At 37.1% G+C, this 18,577-nt stretch overlaps 1 pseudogene; it reads left to right on the top strand.

Moving 5' to 3' along the window:
* The first annotated feature begins 16,344 nt into the window (after positions 1 to 16,344).
* Positions 16,345 to 16,795, top strand: Rps19-ps17 (ribosomal protein S19, pseudogene 17; annotated as a pseudogene).
* The last annotated feature ends 1,782 nt before the right edge of the window (positions 16,796 to 18,577 follow it).

Below are 18,577 nucleotides of genomic sequence, written 5' to 3'. Positions count from 1 at the left end.
TTACTTGTGTTTTCTTGTATTTCTTTAAGGGAGTTATTTATGTCTTTCGTAAAGTCCTCCATCATCATCATCATAAAATGTGATTTTATATCTAAGTCTTGCTTTTCCATTGTGTTTGAATATTCTGTATTTGCTTTGGTGAAAGAAATGGGCTTTGATGATGCCAAGTAGTCTTGGTTTCTGTTGCTTAAGTGCCTGTGCTTGCCTCTCACCATCGGGTTGTTTCTCATGTTAGCTTGACTTGCTGTGTCTCACAGTGGCTTGACCCTCCTGAAGGCTTGTTTGTCAGCACTCCTATAGACCTGTTTCTTTCAGCTGGATCTGGAAACAGAGAGCTCTGCTGTTAGGTTTGCAGGCACTCCTGGCGACTGGCTTTCAACTCTCTGTGCAGGCAGAAACCTGAAGACTGCCTTTGACTGCTCCTAGATGCCTGTGCTCAGGGGGCACATATGGCAGTAGGCGATTTCCTCTTGGATCAGGAATGTGGGCAGAAAATTTTTGCCAACTGTGGGTTCTCAGGAGTGGCTACACTTCTGAGGGTCCAGCTCTCTACCTCATGGTGTTTGGGTATACTGAGCTGTGTGACCAGTTCCATTCAGTTCTGGACTCAGGCTGGACCCAGCTGGTTCCTGCTGATGACTGCTCCTATATTCCTGTATCCAGAAGCAATATGCAGTTTCCTCTTGGGCCATGGATGTGGGCAGAGTTTGGCAGAAGTTGCAGTCTCTCCTGCACTCTCAGGATTGTCAGCACATCTGGGTGTTCAGCTCTCTACCTCACGGGATTTGGGTACAGCGAGCTGCTGGATCAGTTCAGTTCCAGGCATAGCCAGAAACCTGAAGTCGAATTTTTCTTTTTTAAAGATTTATTTTAAATTGTGTGTGTGTGTGTGTTTGTGTGTGTGTGTGTGTGTGTGTGTGTGTGTGTGTGTGTGTGTGTATAAACAACAAATGTGTGTAGATGCCAGCAGACGCCAGAAGAGGATAGAAGACTTCCTGGAGGAGTTACATTTAGTTATGGCATAGGTATTGGTAATTGAACTGTGTTCCTCTATGAGAACAGTGTATAGCCTTAACTGCTGATCCATATGTCTAGCCTAATGTTAGAATTATTCAACTTTCTTACTTTTAAAATATTAGACCCAACCTATGCACCATAAATCTTTGAAAACATTTATCATTTTGATTTATAACCTCTAAAGTTAACCTTGAAATTTTAATTTTCACAAGATTTTTAAAGTCTACAGTAAAAATGATAAGTATTAGTGTGTTAGAAATGGGTACAAAAATAAGCATGTCTATTTATTTACTTTAAAGTAAAATTCAATATTTATTGATAGGAAAGAATTTCAGTATTAATTTCTGGTATTTTGCCTTTATTTTAACCATTATATAGTCTTATGAACTACTATTTCATGTTTAAAATGTTAACTGATCAGTAACTGACAGTTTTTTCTTCTTCTCTTTTCCCACAAAAGGAAAACTCATCTGAAATTAATTTTCCCTAAGAGTTAGTAATCAACTTAAGTACTAATGACTCAAGTTGTGACAGTAGATGTAGTTTGTTGGTAACAATTTTTAGCTTGAGAATAACTTAGGCAAGAGACCAGAAAGTTGTTTGGATAGAGTTCTTAAATGTACCACACTTGACATCTATTACTTTTTATAGGGGTACTTATTCTTAATACGTACTTAATGATTTACAGGTCAGTCAAATATGCATCTCGCCTGACAGAATGTATTCTTACTGACAAGACTAATCATCATCTAAGTTTTAGACTATTGTCTTATCACTGATAGTTATATATTCTTATCTTTAAATCATATAGTTTAATATTCATGAAGAGGACAATTATAAAATTGTCTGTACATGAGAAATATGTTTCTCCCTTTGTTATATTCAGAGCAGGTGCTTCCTACTTAATAACTTCCTTTTCTCTTTCTGTTCTTTATATTTTAAGTTAGAATCCAAGGCAGTAGATGCCATTGTAACATTTTGAACAATCTGTATTTTAGCACATTCCCTTTCCTCCTTCTCTCCCCTAGATCAAGGTATCCATGATCTTTAAAATAGACGGAGGAAGATTTGAAATGTCAGAATCTAGCAATTGTAAGAAAGACCCAGATTTGGGAATCCTACTATGACTGAATGAACATAGCAACATATTCAAAGTTTGGAACCAGTTATTTTGGTCACTGTTTATCATTAAAATTTCAGAAGTTTTAAGGATTGTACAGTAAGGAGTCACACTCTATGAAGATATATAAGACTTGGAACTATGATATAGTCTCAAATTTAGGAGAAAGTTATCCAAGTTACTTAAACTTAGCTAAAAGAAAGATTTTGGAGTAAAAACTGAAAAATATGTCAGAACTACTATTCTGTTTTAAAGTTTCTAACTTTATACCCATCTTAGGATAAAAATGTCCAGGATCTCTTCAGTGATTCCAGATGCTTTTGTAAACCACAGTAAGTTTAGAGATCTCTCCTTATAGCAACATCTTATCTTTCCTTTTTAGCTCTTTTAAATACATCCTTTCCCAGTAACTAAATATTAGGATTCAGTTGCTTCATTCTGGGGTGAATTGGGTAAAAATTAGAAAATATTTGTGACATTTATAGCTTGCTGGGTCAAAACTACTGAGGAGTCCATACAACTCTTGAACTCTTATATTTTTAAGAAAAGGGACAGAGTCCTCCTGTGGTGAATGAACCCAACATGTTGGAAGTCAATATCACAAGTCCACCCTAAACTCATGAAGGTGCCAGGTGATAATTTTGACAAGAAAAAATGTAGCTGTTTCTTGTGGGCTTGCAAATGTCTTGCAATTAATACCACAATGCCTTCAATGTCATCTTATAGTTCATAACCTTCCATCCATTCTACCTCTGTCCTATTCTTCACAGTCTTCTTTTTCTTAGGTCACTATGCTATAAATATTTCACAGTTTTACCTGTTGTTTTATAAGGAATCAGAATATCAGACAAAGGCAGAGACTCTACAGAAAAGGTAGAGATTTGCAAGTTCATAAAATGTTCCTTGAAAAGTTAACTTAAAAATCTATTCAACACCTTTAAGCATCATGTTGACTCTTTTTATGTTTTACGCCAACAGCCCATGGTTTTAACTAGGGTGAGGTCATCTTACTCAATGATGACTCTACCTCTATGAACTTGGCTACAGAAAAAAAGCAACAACTGTTATACCTTCAAAGGTCTTGTTTCCCTGAATCACTTAGAATAGGACTTTGTCATCAAAGACTGGGAAAGCCAGGCCTCCATAATAATACAGATATTAATTTTCTTCTCCTGGATTTTTAATACAACTGATCTTATGCCTGAAAACTAACCTAAGGATTGACTGTTGGTTGAGGGAACAAAATTTATACTTAAATCAGAAAATTACTCTTATTATAATACACTTTTCAGAATGCCCCCAGTTTGATTCTATAGATTATATACAGTTATGAATAAGTGGAACAAGCACAAATTATCAAAAAAGGACTTTTCATTTTTTAAAAAAATTCATTGTCAGAAACATTTAGAGTAGGCAACCTCATATAACCTCATATTTAGCAAATATGTTCAGTGAACCTTTTGACTCAGTGAAATAAAATCATATACCTCTGATTTATAACTGTCATGTACAATACATGGATATTTTTTGGAAGACCATTGTCTATGGAATTTCAGATTGAATGCAGTTATGACCGTAAAATGTAAATTTCTTCAATTAACAAAATTATTTTGATAAAGCAATGTCAACAGTAACTATTGTTTGTAGTGGGTCAGATTAAATACAGTTCTCAAAATCTGTAGGAAAATTGGACCTTTAACTGATATAAACCTGCCTATATAATTTCTAGATGATATAGAATACTTGATGCCTGACTAATATAATTTAAACTTACATACTTCTGCTTCCAAGTATTACATTATTATTTGATACAAATGAATCTTCAACCTCAATACATAATACATACATATATATATATATATACACACACACACACACGTGTGTGTGTAAATATGTGTGTGTATGTGTGTGTCTTACTTCCTCAAATTTGCAAGTTGTGTAGAGTGTATGTACTTGGATGTGGAGAATGGTGACATATACATTTATACAAGCTTTGCAGATCTAAACTGGGATGTGTGACATGACAGTGCGTAATTTTTCACATCTTCCTTATTTGAGAAAAAAGTAACCATGAATAGGCTACAAATATCTTTATATTATTAAAACTTTGGGATGATCTTGAAGCATTTTTGTTTGAATATAATTAGTGATGTCTACTATATTCAAAAATGAAATAGATAAATGTATAGATTTCAAGTCAATGATTCATCCAAAAATATGAATGAATGCATTTTTGATTGTGTCATATCTTAGTCAACATTAACACTAATATGAAATAATAAAAAGAATAAATAAATACATATATACATCCATGTATACATACAGTTAGTTTTGACCTTATAGATACTCAGAGATCTGTCATCAGTGTCTTTGGCTTGTCATTCTGCTCCAAGTTATGAGAGAAATTAATGAGGTAATATTTTGGAGAATAAATTCACTTGTCTTTTACTTACTATGTGAATCTTAAGTGCTATAAAATATATTATGATCTTTACACATTTTTCAGTTTTGAATAGCTTGGAGTTTCATTTACTGCTTATTGTCTTAACCTCCTATAGATATAGCTGTTTTCTTATATAATATGCTTAGATAGCAAGCATTCTGTGTTTCTCTAAAATAGTTTTCTTTGTTTTATCTCTACTTCCTTATACCCCAAGTTATTTCAAAAGGAAAGAGAGAAAGAGAGAGAGAGAGAGAGAATTTCTGCATTATGAACACACTAAAATTTCATGTAGTTTTGTTACTATCTATGGATTTCTTTTTCTTTCTTTTTTCTTTGTAAGTCAGGATCTCCTTATACATCCTGTAATGGCCAAAAGCAAGCAGGGGAGTTTTGAACTCTATTGAGTTTACTATCAACACCAGTGATTGTTTCTTGACATCACTCAAAGCTCTGATGAACAAGAGGAAGACTGAGGTTAAATACGATGCTTGCATTTAGTGGGAACATGCTAAGGCTTAAATCTGAAATATTTTCAAAAGTTTTTTCTATTAGGTTATAGCTAGGGCTATACTCTAGCTAGTCATACTCTTTTGGGAGGCTGTAGGCACCTGGGGTCTGACCCTTGAATGCTATACCCATTTTCTTGTCTCTGCCTCACTCGCTACTTTTTATAGATAGCCTCTTCCATACCATCCCCATTGTCAAGAACAGAGTTGCTCTACCATGCCATTCTTCCCAAGAGCAACTGAAATTTTTTAAAGTAATAAATTAACATAAATTTTTACTTTGTCAGGTCACTTCTCCCAGGTACTGGTGTCCCATGTACAGGTGATGCAAAAGGAAACTACAGAATACCATTATAAAGAAGATAATTGTAACAGCTCAACCTGACTGTGTTTCTTAGACATATTTTTAGAATGGATTTGTGGGAATAATTTGGAAAAAGCTAAGAGATGCTGGCTAGATAATACCCAGAATGCTGCAACTAGAGGTTGGTCCCCAGCTTGCCTTGGTGCACCAATAAAAACTATAAAACAAAGTCTATTCTAGTAAGATTTTGGGTGGTAACAAAGATACCATTGGAAATCAGTATAGACAGCATTCATTACATTTAGTCTGTGATTTGCCTGTGTCCTAAAAATGTGGACCAATTTCAATTTAAAAGTGATGAATTAAATAATTTCTCACAGGACTATTTCAAGTCTATATGATTTGTTAATTATAGTTATCAGCCATAGTTATATGTGGACTGAGTTAATAAGGCAGTCTTGTAGCCAGAATGACAGCATGAATAAACATAAAGTAGAAAGGTGAGACATTATGTCATTTTACCAAAAAATATGTTTAAAGATTTTGGCAATGTTTGGAGGAATTTGAAAGATCAGCATACTCAGTCCCTGCTCTACACTTTATCTCTGTATGAGTATTTTGAGTATTATGAGTATTTTGTCCCCCCCTTCTAAGGACTGAAGCATCCACTCTTTGGTCTTCCTTCTTCTTGAGCTTCATGTGGTTTGTGAATTTTATCTTGGCAACATGTGTCTTCCATGAGTGATGCCTTTTGCCTTTTATGTACATCCCACTGAAATCCCTTCTCTAGACACTAGGTTACATCTATCTCTTTCCTACCAGTTAAAGAAGACCATAAAAGTCAACCTGGAAGAGGAGACCAACTCATTGATTCACTTTTTGTTACTTTCTCAATGTCAGAAATTTTCTTACATATGTTTTTAAAAGCCATGTTTTGAAAGAGACTATAGATCTAAAATACTTAGAAACGCCACCTTTCTCCTTGTGAAAAGATGCAAAGGCATAAACTTACAGGCAGACCAATAATCACATTCACACATACTAAATATGTTCCCAAATGCTAGAGAAGTATTTTCCATAAAATTCTAAAAGGGTTAGGTTCTGAATATATGAAATCTTCTTACAAGGCACACAAAGAAATCAAATATCTTGTGAAAATGTAAAATTAATGCCTTGGATTCAGCTCACATAAATTTTAAGCAGATTCAAATCTTCAATTATGTTAATCTTAACTCAAAATACAAGTACTGATATTAAGTCACAAATTGCCATTTTCTACCCACCTAATTTTTAAGGTTAAAGCATCTAATAAATCATTGAATTGGATGAATTATAAGGGGAGGGAATGCTCACTTTTAGGTATATCAGTTATTATGGAAGACTACTAAATTTATAACCCATAATGTATATGCATATGCCTACACCAGCAACTGCTTTCTTAGAAATATATCCAAATAGCATACTGTAGAATTATATTAAAGGATAGTATCATAGGATCTTAGTAATGAATAGACACTGGAAACACAGTCACATTCATAACCGAGGAACAAGTTATACCCGTGATACTCGTGAATTCGATGCTAAGCTATACACAACCTTGAAGGAACTGTGCAAATTCCATAGAGCCAGGACAAATGAGAAGAAAAAACAAGCTGAAGAAAAACATGTATATAATATGGTGAAAAGTGTGTTATATGCTAAAGGCCATTCATCCTGTATTTGCTTTTTTTTTTTCTGTTTCTAGTAAACAATACCTTAGGAAAAATCAGGATGTTTGCTGTTTGTGGTGGTTTTCTTTTCTTTCTTTTTTTTTGTAGAATTATTGGTTTATATCAAGTTACAGTTCCAAATCACAGACTATCATTGTCTATGTGTCAATGCAGAAACTTAAAAAAAATCTACTCACAACAAAAACACAGACATTGGCAGAGAAACATTACTATATGAAAGTACATTTGCTTGAGTTCAACTTCTTTCTTCATATGTGTGAAGAATCCCCTCCCTACCTTTGTAACATTACCTTCTACAGTGGGAGGGTCTTCTCAAATCAATCAGTGTAAGGAATACAAGTCACACAGACATCCCCATAGTCCTAGCCAATGTGAAAATACTCTTCTTAAGACTTCCTTTCCAGATTCTAGGTTGTATCAAACTGACCATTAGTGTTACCCACCACAATCTCTGCTTCCTCATACACCTTTGGAAGCAGACTGAGAGAGCTAGCAAGCTAAAGTCAATAGTGAGAGTAGTGATAGTATAGGGCCAAGAAACAGACTGTGTGGGAACTTTCTGCTTTGTTAACGTTCAATTTACATAAATTATGATTGGAACTAAATGTCTAGGGTAGTCACATAAAATAGATAATAAATAGTATCATATATAAATCAATCATTCATGATCAATTTTGACACAGGCATTTAGCAACTTATGGATGCTTTCACAGCTAATTTTTAAAAATGATTTAAAATCTGGTCATATTGTACGTGAGTGTGTGTGGAATCAGTTGGAATGTGTGATTGCCTGTGAGAAAGACAATGTGGGTTCAGTAATGTTATGTTAAATTTCTGTCCTGGAAATTATATTATAAGGAGGATTTTTTTCTTGAAAAAATATAACTTAATGCATCATAAGTTTTCTGTTTCTCTAACAAAATGCCAGAGATAATTAACTTATAAGGAGTAAAGATTTATTTTAACTCATGGTCTTAAAGTTTCCAATGCAATACTGAACAGATCTGGGGATTCGTGAGCCTTTGATAGCCAGCAAAGCAATGCCTGCCCACCCTATCATGGCCAGGAAATAAAAGACATAGAGGAAGGAGCCAGATCTACATAACCCCATTTAAGAGCAAGACCTACTGACACCCCCCAAAATGCAATTTCTCATAAATGCAATCTACACCCAACAAACTTCCTCTGAATCACTTTGAATCCTTTAGCACATAAACTGTTTGGAATGCTCAGCCCCAAGACTAGGAGGTAAGATCTGTGTATCTCTCTTCTCAGGGAACATTTGCAAATACTGAGATTAAAAATGGAGAAAATGAGAGGTGACCTCAGTGATCACAACGTCAGAAAAGCAAAACAGAGAAGTGTCCATTGGTCTGGGATTCATTGAATTTAGACCCTGCTAGATGAGGCTCTCAGTGCCGGTTATACACTGAGTCATCTGGAAGGTGGAGTACTAATCCAGAGCTACTGACCACATGTCTTCTTTCCCTGGTTCTTAAAAGATATCAAGGGCCTAAGCAACAGTGTGTGTGTGTGTGTGTGTGTGTGTGTGTTTGTGTGTGTGTGTGTGTGTGCGCACGCTTGCGCACACACATACATAGGCATGTGTATCTCAAGGGTGTTTTACCTTAAAGGTGGGGCTAAGATGCTTCAGATGTGTTTGGAACCCCTTGATGCTGACGCTGATAACCTTCAGCAACAGGGCTCTGATTTCCAATGAATCATTTCTCTCTATGATTCCTATCCAGTTACTTTTGAGTATTATAGGCTTAGGAATTTCAAGAGGAGCCTGTGTAGCTGGAGAGGAGGTGAACCTATATGTTGCTGGGGTAGTTTGAATCATGACTGTGTACATAGGAAGCACCCAAATTGTAGGAAAATACTATTTGTTTCAACATTCCTCTCCCTCATACACAATTCTAAGCCCATGTGAATGGCAATGGACCACTGTTTGCTGTAATCAGAACCATTTAAATAAGGGAAAAATGAGATCCTAGAGTCTCATAAGAATATAAAAAGACATCTGTTTATGCCCTGGCGATAAAATTGCAAAGGATTTTTATTTTCCTTTATGCTTCTGTTTGTCACCCACTGATAAAAGGAGATCTCTTCTCTAGGAATGGGTTCGAATGGAGAAAGCCAAGTTCAAGAGAAGGAAATGAGCCCCGATTACCAATTGTGTGAGACCCCTGTTTAACAAGGTCTAATGCCCAGTGGTGCTTCTTGATTAGTTCATTATTATTTTACCCTACATGTATGTAAGTTTTGCCTACATGTATGCCTGTGTACCATATGCATGCCTGGTGCTTGTAGATGTCAGAAGAGGTCATTGGGGATCTCTGGAAGTCGAGTTGGAAGATGGTTGTAATCCAGGATGTGGTATCTGGACATTGAACCTGAGTACTCTGGAAGAGTGAGCACTGCTCTTATCTACTGGGTTTTCTCTCTAGCCCATGTTATAGTTGTTAAATATATAGTATAGTTTTGAAAATTCTACATAGCTCAGGGCTATGCTCAATATAACCTGTCTGAACCACGACAAACCTTTCACCAGTATTACCACCTCTATACCGTAAGATGAAGGTAAACTCATCTTACATGCATTAAGAAAGAGAAAACAGCAGCATTGGTCTCTGAAATATTTAATAACTAGCGTGGGACTAGCACCCCCATCATTTACTGAGCAGTTATAAACAACCAGGATATTCCTACTGATACACACACTTGCTACATATGAGCTGGGATAAAGAAGAGGCTACATTAAAATGCCAAAGAATAATGTATTTGCAACTATTTCTCGGGCAAACAGTACCTACATCATGCCTTCCAGTTCTTTTATTGCAAGTACATTTTGAGATTCCGTGCTAGATGTAAGCATGACTCTTGCATGGAAGCAATTTTCTTTAAATCTGTCAACAAAGGTTGGATATTTGTGCTATTTTACTTGAGCCATGAATCTGCTTTCGCTTTTGTTTTAAAAGATTTATTTTATGTTTTTAGATTTAGTGTGGGTGTCGGGCAGCTTCCCCTGCAGGGAGAAGAAGGCATGAGCTCCCTTGAAGCTCGCATTGTACGCATTTAGGGGATACCTGATATGCGTGCTGGAATCCAAATTTCACTTCTTTGATAGCAGAACTCTCTTAACTGTTTAATGATCTCTCCAGCCCAAGGACCTTTTGATGAATAGACCATTTAGTGATTCCCTCCATCATCTAAACCTAAGAACTAGTATTGCTGAGAAATTAAAAGTCTGAAGTTCGACCCTGCCTGGCACAGAGTGTAAGCATCCCGGTGCAAGTGTACACTGTAACCATATTTACAGCTTATGAGCTAGAGTGTATAAGAAGCAAACATTAGCTTATCCTGGCAGGAAGACCAGAGTAGAACTTTTCTTACATCTAGTTCCTTAAATATATGATGCTACATCTCCCTGGAACAGGCTCCTCCAGTGAAACAGAAAGGCACGTCTCCATCTGTTACTTAACAGGAGAACTCAGCAAGCTGTCTCATCCTTTCTACTATTCTTCCACCTCAGTGAAACTTTGGAATATGTCATTTGCTCAAGGAGATGCCCTTCTTTTTGCCTCAAATCTTCTTGGTCCGTCGTCAGAAAACAATGAACTGCTCTCAGTGTACATTCTTTATAGCTCATTTACCAAAATCAGTTTGTGCTAAAAATCACATGTTACTGGGGTAAGGCTGATTAAACGAAAACATAATGAGGATCATAAATCCTCTCCAACAATAGCATCAATAGGATTGAAGCATCCAACTTCCCTATTTGTCAAACTCAGCAGAAGATTTTTACATCAAGCCGTGACTCAAATTGTCTCTTCCCAGAATAAACACTGTTTTCTCCACGATAGGTCCTTGATGGGGCAGAACAGAATTACATTTGACATTCATTGGATTTGGAAATTGCCATCACTGCTTAATAAGTTACTTTAAAACATTTTTCATTTGTCATTATTGTTGCTAAATTAAAAGCAAGTCAAAGATCAACAATTATTCAGTTCTTTGGGCTTCCATCAAAATAAACCCAATGGGGCCCATCAATCCTACTCCAGCCCAACTGCCTTCAAGTGCACGGCATTCTCAGTAATAACTTTTCAAAAGTAGCAGACACATAATGCTAAGATAAATTTCTCTAATTGCATGTCAACAACTACAGTGACCACATTTCAGGACATATACACATTCCATTTAATTTGTACTCACTACTACCCACTTAATGTAGAATTTCAGAAGGAATCCAGAAGTAAATAAACATTCTAGCTAAAAGAAGAGATGTTGTATTGTTTTATCACTTGAACTCCTGGAATACTGTTGTATATAGCTCTCACTCTCTTCTTTTAAATACTAGCTTGAAAATAGCCCTTGTGTTGTTTCACAAGTAATTAAAGACTGTGAAATTCTGATAATTTTAGAAAAGGTCAAAAACATTTTCTAATATAACGATCCGTAGCAAATGGATGTAATTATATATTTCATTACACTGTTTCAAAATTCAAACGTATACACTGATCTTTCCTTTTGAAGCATTATCTCCTGTCCCCTTAAGATAAAAATTTTTAAATACTCAGAGGCTTTTCTATTCTAAATTTGTGTATACTCAAAGCATAAATTGAAAGCAAGAACTAAAAAAGGAATGCTTAATTTTTCTTATTAACTTCATATAATGACACTTGAGGGATGCAGCATTTATGAAATAAGTAATGGTGATAAACTTAACAACTTGTATTATAATGTTGATTGAAAAAAGAATGCTACGGGGCTGAACAGAAGGTTGAGTTATTAAGGGTGCTTGTTCTCAAAAAGGACCCAGGTTCATTTCCCAGGTACACACTGATTGATCACAACCATCATAATACCAGTTCCAGAGAATGCAGCTCCTTCTTCTGCCTTCTATAGGTACCAGACGTGTACCAGGTACACATATATACAAGCATGCAAAACCCTTATACACATAAAATGAAATGGTCTACACTTTAAAAGAAATAATACTAAATTGCATTAAATAGCATGCAATAGAAATGTAATTATATCAATATAGTGTACATTATATACTAAATTATATAATTTATGGGATACGATACAACTCGTGTTTTTAGGTAGTGGAATAACGCCAGCATAATTTAAGTATTTTGATACTTTGTTTTCTGGAACAATAACTGCATCACCCCCACCCTTCTCTTTCTTTCCAGCACCCTCTCATGCACCCCACCCCTTTATCTCCCTAAAATTCATAATCTCTTTTTCCTTAATTGTTAACAGAGTGTTATGAATTATTATTTTATTGCAACATTTTAAAATGTGCTGAAGGCAAAAAATTACTTGGTTGATTATCAGAGGAATAAACATTCTGAATGTCTGGCTTTTTTTTAGCTACAGCTGAGAGGAAGAACAAAGGTTTTGTGGCATCATGACCTTAAAAGAACATAAACATATGTCTAAGTTGTCTGAATTATATTTCTTTGTGAATAACTTCTCATCTATGCAAAAATAAATGCTGTGTATTAAATATCTGGGCAGTGGGCATTCAAGGAAGAGGTTGGTTTGTTAAATAGAGTAAAATTAACGAGAAGCAATTTAATTTTAATCCTGAACATCAGAGGTTTATATCTTCCAATATAATTGAACGGGAAAAGAAGGTTCCCATTAGATGTGAATAAATTAATCACATGAATTAAGGGGGGAATAGAAATGAGAGCATAACATAAAGCACCTACATGTTCTTTCCTTCTCAGTACTCCAAAAATGAATACTCAAAAGGAGAGAGAGGCACCTGGACAAACCAAGAGAAGAGCTCAGTAACCTTTAATTCATCACCGAGTGCGGGAATCACCGTCTGCTTAGTGTATCTTCTCAGAAATGGAGTCTCATTCTCTGAAGGATAGACGCGAGTGAAGAAAGTGGCCGTGCTCAGTTCCTGTGTACATTCGATAAAAGGCCACTGGACACTCAAATGCCTTGGGCTGCCTTGTGTAGTTATTGATGAAGACAAATCTTCACACGGTCATGGGAGACCAGTGATCCTTTGCTCACATAAAGACGAAAGAAGAAGGGAGGGAGGAGAAAGTGAAGCGGATGACGGCAGGAGGTGCTGAGAGTCACTGTGGTGCACTTAGTACTTTCCTGTATATTCATCGCACTTGCGAAGAAATGACTCTAGTTTCCAAGGAGTGTATTATAAAATTGACATTTCGGCTGCTTTGGACATAGAAGATCACTGTATACTGACAGTATATCTCCTCACACATACAAATTAAAAGTAGAACAATAGATGCCATCTATTTCTGCCTGTTATCTAAACTACCCAAGCTTCAGGAGATTATCTGATTAAAATCAGTTGTGCATACTGTAATAGTCAGGGTTCTTTAAAGTCACAGAACTTATAAAATGTCTCTATACACTAAGGGAATTTATTGCAATGACCTAGTGTGTAGTCCAACTAACCCAAAAATAGGCAGCTGTGGATGAAAGTCCAAGAATCTAGTAGTTTCTCAGTCCCATGAGGCTAGTTGTTTCAGCTGGTCATCTGTATAAGCTGCAATCCTGAAGAAGTAGGTGTCAACAGATGTGCTAGCAGGTAAGTGAAAGCAGTTGAAGAAGAATGTCTCTTCCTTCTTCCAATGTCCCTATGTAGGTCTCCAGCAGAAGGTAAGACCCAGATTAAAGGTGTGCACCACCATTCCTGGGTCTGGAACTTGCTTTTTCCCCAGCTGACTTTGAACTCAGAGATCTCCTTGCCTCAGTCTCCTTGGATTAAAAGTGTATACTACCTTGCCTAGGCCTAAGCTTTTCATAACCACTATGCCTCAATGTCAAGGTCCTAGTCAGACACCTGTATCTTCCAGCTTCAAGATCTGCATCACAGGTGTGCCCTCCATTTCTGGGTTGTAGTTCATTCCACATATAGTCAAATTGACAGCCAGGAATATCCATCACATATACTAAGTGGAAAACAAGGCTTCTATTAATGTTGTTTTTATTTAAGAAAAGTGTCAAACAAAGAGACAACAACAACAACAACAACAACAAAACAACAAAACCTATCACATCATAATGTAATAACTCAAGTTGCCTGGATGAACAGACCTTTTGGGCCTGAATACTAAGAGTGGCATCCACTACTTCACAGGAGAATCAGGAGCTGATGGATCTCTTTGGGCATCTGAGATGGCAGTGTCCCATCTTGGATGCTACTTGGGTTCTCACAGAAAATTTTACACACAACATCTACAGCTTACATAGAAGCATTGTACAGTAGCAGGACTTAGAAGCTGCAGGGCATGGCAAGTACTGTCATTTGGAATCTTAAATCTCACTAGTCCAGTGGCCCTGTAGACTTCATTCAGTGGGACCATTTCTGTGATTGCTTCTGTAATTATCGCCTGGATAGTGGTTATCCTAGGGCAGCCCTCTGCTGTGGACAGACACAATCTTCCTAGTACAATCACAGCTAATGAAATCTATTCTGAATTTGGCATAGTCATGTTACCCTGAGATTGCTTCAGCGAAGTTGCCATTGGCGTGGTGAGAAAAATCTCTTCCTGAGTCTGGGGAGGCCTACGGACCTGTGAATGTGGCCATCTTTGCTGAGAAGGATGTCTGTGTGAGAAAGCTGACTGTAAGACAGTTCTCTGGCTGCACTGTGGATGTGCTGGGAATGTAATATCCTGAAATAGGGAAGATCTGGCTGGAATAGTCTAGCTCTATTCCAGTCTGTCCTACAGCTAGTGTCCTTCAACATTTTTAGACCAGTGTGTCATGCTTTCCCTAGTTAGTATAAAACTCACGTGGGCTGCTTTTAGGGGAACCTCAGCTGCAGGAGCATTCAGATGACTTCAATGAGCCCACAGGATTCGTTCTGGCAGCTTGGGTGACGATCTTGCCCTGTTTCCTAATATTAATTGTCCCTGGCTGCCTACTTGTGAGGAATAAGTCTAGTTGTTGTGCATGTCCTGTTTTGTTAGATCCAGACATGTGATTAAACCCACTTCATAGATCCATGACTGTTTTTAGCAGTACTGAATTGACCAGACATCAAATTTGGGCATTCAAGCTTAGGAAGCAAAAATCCAACTTAAAATTTACAATTATGAAAGAGAAAATGTGTTTTGATTTTTACTGGAAAAGTTTTAATAGCATTACTATTGGTGATGGAATGACCTCTAAAGTTGTCCATCAAATTATACATAGTTTCACGTTGATGGAAAATTTCAGACATAAATTTATAGTTGCTTTGCTGATGAATAATGCTGTATCATGGAGCCTGCCTAGGAAAGGGGAATCTATTCCCTGTGGCTACAGAACTAGAACATTTAGTGTAACTTCTCATTAAAGGGACAAGGTACACCCATCTACCTATGAAAGGAGACAGTGAAAATTAAAGATTATTTCCATCTTTATTAAATTGGGTATTTCTTATTTACATTTCAAATGTTATTCCCTTTCCTGGTTTCCAGGACAACATTCCCCTAACCCCTTCCCCTCCCCTTCTATATGGGTGTTCCCCTCTTCACCCTCCCCCCATTACCACCCTCCCCACAACAATCACGTTCACTGGGGGTTCAGTCTTGGCAGGACCAATGGCTTTCCCTTCCACTGGTGCCCTTACTAGGCTTTTCATTGCTACCTATGCCGTTGGAGCCCGGGGGTCAGTGCATGTATAGTCTTTGGGTAGTGGCTTAGTCCCTGGAATCTCTGGTTCGTTGACATTGTTGTTCATATGGGGTCTCAAGCACCTTCAAGCTCTTTCAGTCCTTTCTCTGAATCCTTCAACAGGGGTCCCGTTCTCAGTTCAGTGGGAAATTAAACATTTTTAAAGCAAATGCTAACTCTATTTAACTACTGCAGTAAAAAAATCTTTATTCAGTTCTCTATATAAATTACTTTATAATGATTATTTGGAAGTATTTTAGTTCACCCCAATGATTGCCACTTTCAATAGCTGAGATGTAATTCTCATAAGAGCAGAAAATATTTTCTCATCTTCAAATACTTCTACCAGCTAGGTGATGATATGACAATCTACACATAGATAAATATAAACAAAGTATTAGTACTTTTCAATGTTATGAATAAAAACATCATATGTAGAAAATACCGTCTCCATTTCTTTGTTAACATGAATTATTCTGAGTGACTTATAATGTGACCTGCTAACAGTCTTACAAAATATTACCACCCCAAAAATGCCTTTATTGGATGGAAGCCACATGATGCCTGGAGTTACTGTAAAAGATTTTAACCAGCAGGAGTTTGTCAGAGCTCTGGCAGCCTTCCTCAAAAAGTACAGAAAGCTGAAAGTCCCCGAATGGGTGGACACAGTCAAGCTGGCCAAACATAAAGAGCTTGTCCCGTATGATGAGAACTGGTTCTACACAGGAGCTGCTTCCACAGCACCACACCTATACCTCCGTGGTGGTGGTATTGTGCAGGGGATAGTTCCATTACCAAGGTCTATGGAGGACGGCAGAAAGACGGAGTCAGGCCCAGCCACTTCAGCAGAGGCTCTAAGAGTGTGACCAGCCGGTTCCTCCAATCCCTGGAGGGGCTGAAAATGGTGGAAAAGGACCAAGATGGCGGCTGCAAACTAAAATCTCAAGGACAGAGATCTCAACAGGATTTCTGGACAGGGGACAGGTGGCAGCTGCCAGCATGAAGCATTAGAACAAAGAATCCTGGGTTAATAAATTGCTTCATTCTTAAAAAAAATAAAAAAAAAGAAAGAAGGGAAGATAGAAAATTTCAACATGTGTTCACTTCTTTCTAGTGTGTTTGTCTCGTCAGACCAATGGTAACTTTCCTGACAAACTCAGTGCCGCCAGAGTACAGAATACAATTCCTTTGGTACAAGAGGTCCATTACTGCAAGCGGGAAGATCAAGTATCTCCACAGTGCTCTTCTTGCTCAGATTCTAACGATTGTAACAGCCTAGGTAAAAGATGTGTGTGTGTGTGTGCGTGTGTGTGTGTGTGTGTGTGTGTGTGTGTGTGTGTGTGTGTGTGGGCATGCGTTCACATTGATAAGTTGCTAATACACAACCCAGCAGGAAGAGTTTCAGGGAAAAAATGAAAATAATGATGATTATAAAGTGAGAAAGGTATTCAGATTTTTGCAGTTTTCCTCGCCTTTAGAGCAAGAAGAAAATAGATGCTAAGATTTGTTTGGTTCCTGATAAACTAGATGCTGTTATCTGTCTGATCTTAGGCTGTCTTATGTCAGTTCCAGATTCCCGTATGCAAGAATGCTTTGGTGAAGTCTGCTGAACGACCTTCCATTTGTGCTTCTGTGACACTCAACTTGATTTTAATAGTTAGAACATCTTTATTTCACTGAGTCAATTTATGTTCGTGTTGTTATGGAAAGATTAGCTACTGAAACACAAACACTGTTGTATATCTAAATTTTCCATACAGTATATTTTATCATATTTCCCCTCTCCCAAATCTTCACAGATCCTCTCCATCTTCTTACCCAAGTCAACTTATGATCTCTCTCTCTCTCTCTCTCTCTCTCTCTCTCTCTCTTTCTCTCTCTCTCTTTCCCTCTCTCCTTCCCTCGCTCTCTCTCTCTTCCTCCTTACCTCTCTCTTTCTCTCGCTTCTTTCTTCCCTTCCTCTCTCTCTCCAGCCCCTAAAAAGAAACTAAGCAAACAAAAAGCATGGGAGATTGGTTTTGTTGTGTTTATATAAGCAGTGACACTCCTCATGAAAAATTGATTTTCCTTTTTCCCAGCAAGAATCAATTACAAATCATTTCTTGGTTAGGGAGTGAAACATGTCTACTTGCCTTTATTGCTGCTGCGATTTCAACTAGTTTGAATCTGTACAGATCAGGTATGTGCTTCCCAAGACTGCATAAGTTCAACTGCGTACATACTAATTCTTCTGGAATCCCAACATGTAGGTTAGTGATGTGTAGTATTTGGTATAGTCTTTTTAAATAATCCACTGCTATAATGAGGATCATCATTCATCATTACTAAAGGTCAGTAAAAATAAATACTCAAGCCTCTGGGTTATCTAAGAAGAAAAGCATATTTAAATAGCCAAATAATTACTTACTGAATCTGTAAATAGATATGTTCTTCTTGACTGTATACATTTTCAGTTTTTAAAGAAAACACTGCACCAAATAATTACCTACAAAGAGCATGTCCTAAGATAAGAAGATTGAGAAATAGCAATGTAGTCTTTTTCTCTCTTAAAAAAGAGTCGATTATAGGTTCAGTACCAAGTTCTGAGGCTATAACTGTGGGTAGCTGGCTAGGGTTTTGCACCAGGCATGTTTTCTCTCTCGATGATTAAGTCTGAAGCCCAATTACAAAGCTGTTAGTTACTGCTAAGGTGTCTGTCATTGCTTCTCCTGTAGGGTTATCACTCCATGATGGTTGTCTTTGCAGGTCACAGGAATCATAGCTGGTTTGTCCAGTCCCACAGGTAAGTGCTTT

Source organism: Rattus norvegicus, chromosome 10, assembly GCF_021556685.1.
Source record: "Rattus norvegicus strain SHRSP/BbbUtx chromosome 10, alternate assembly SHRSP_T2T, whole genome shotgun sequence".
NCBI classification, from domain to species: Eukaryota; Metazoa; Chordata; class Mammalia; order Rodentia; family Muridae; genus Rattus; species Rattus norvegicus.
This window is presented reverse-complemented; position numbering and strand designations above follow the sequence as displayed.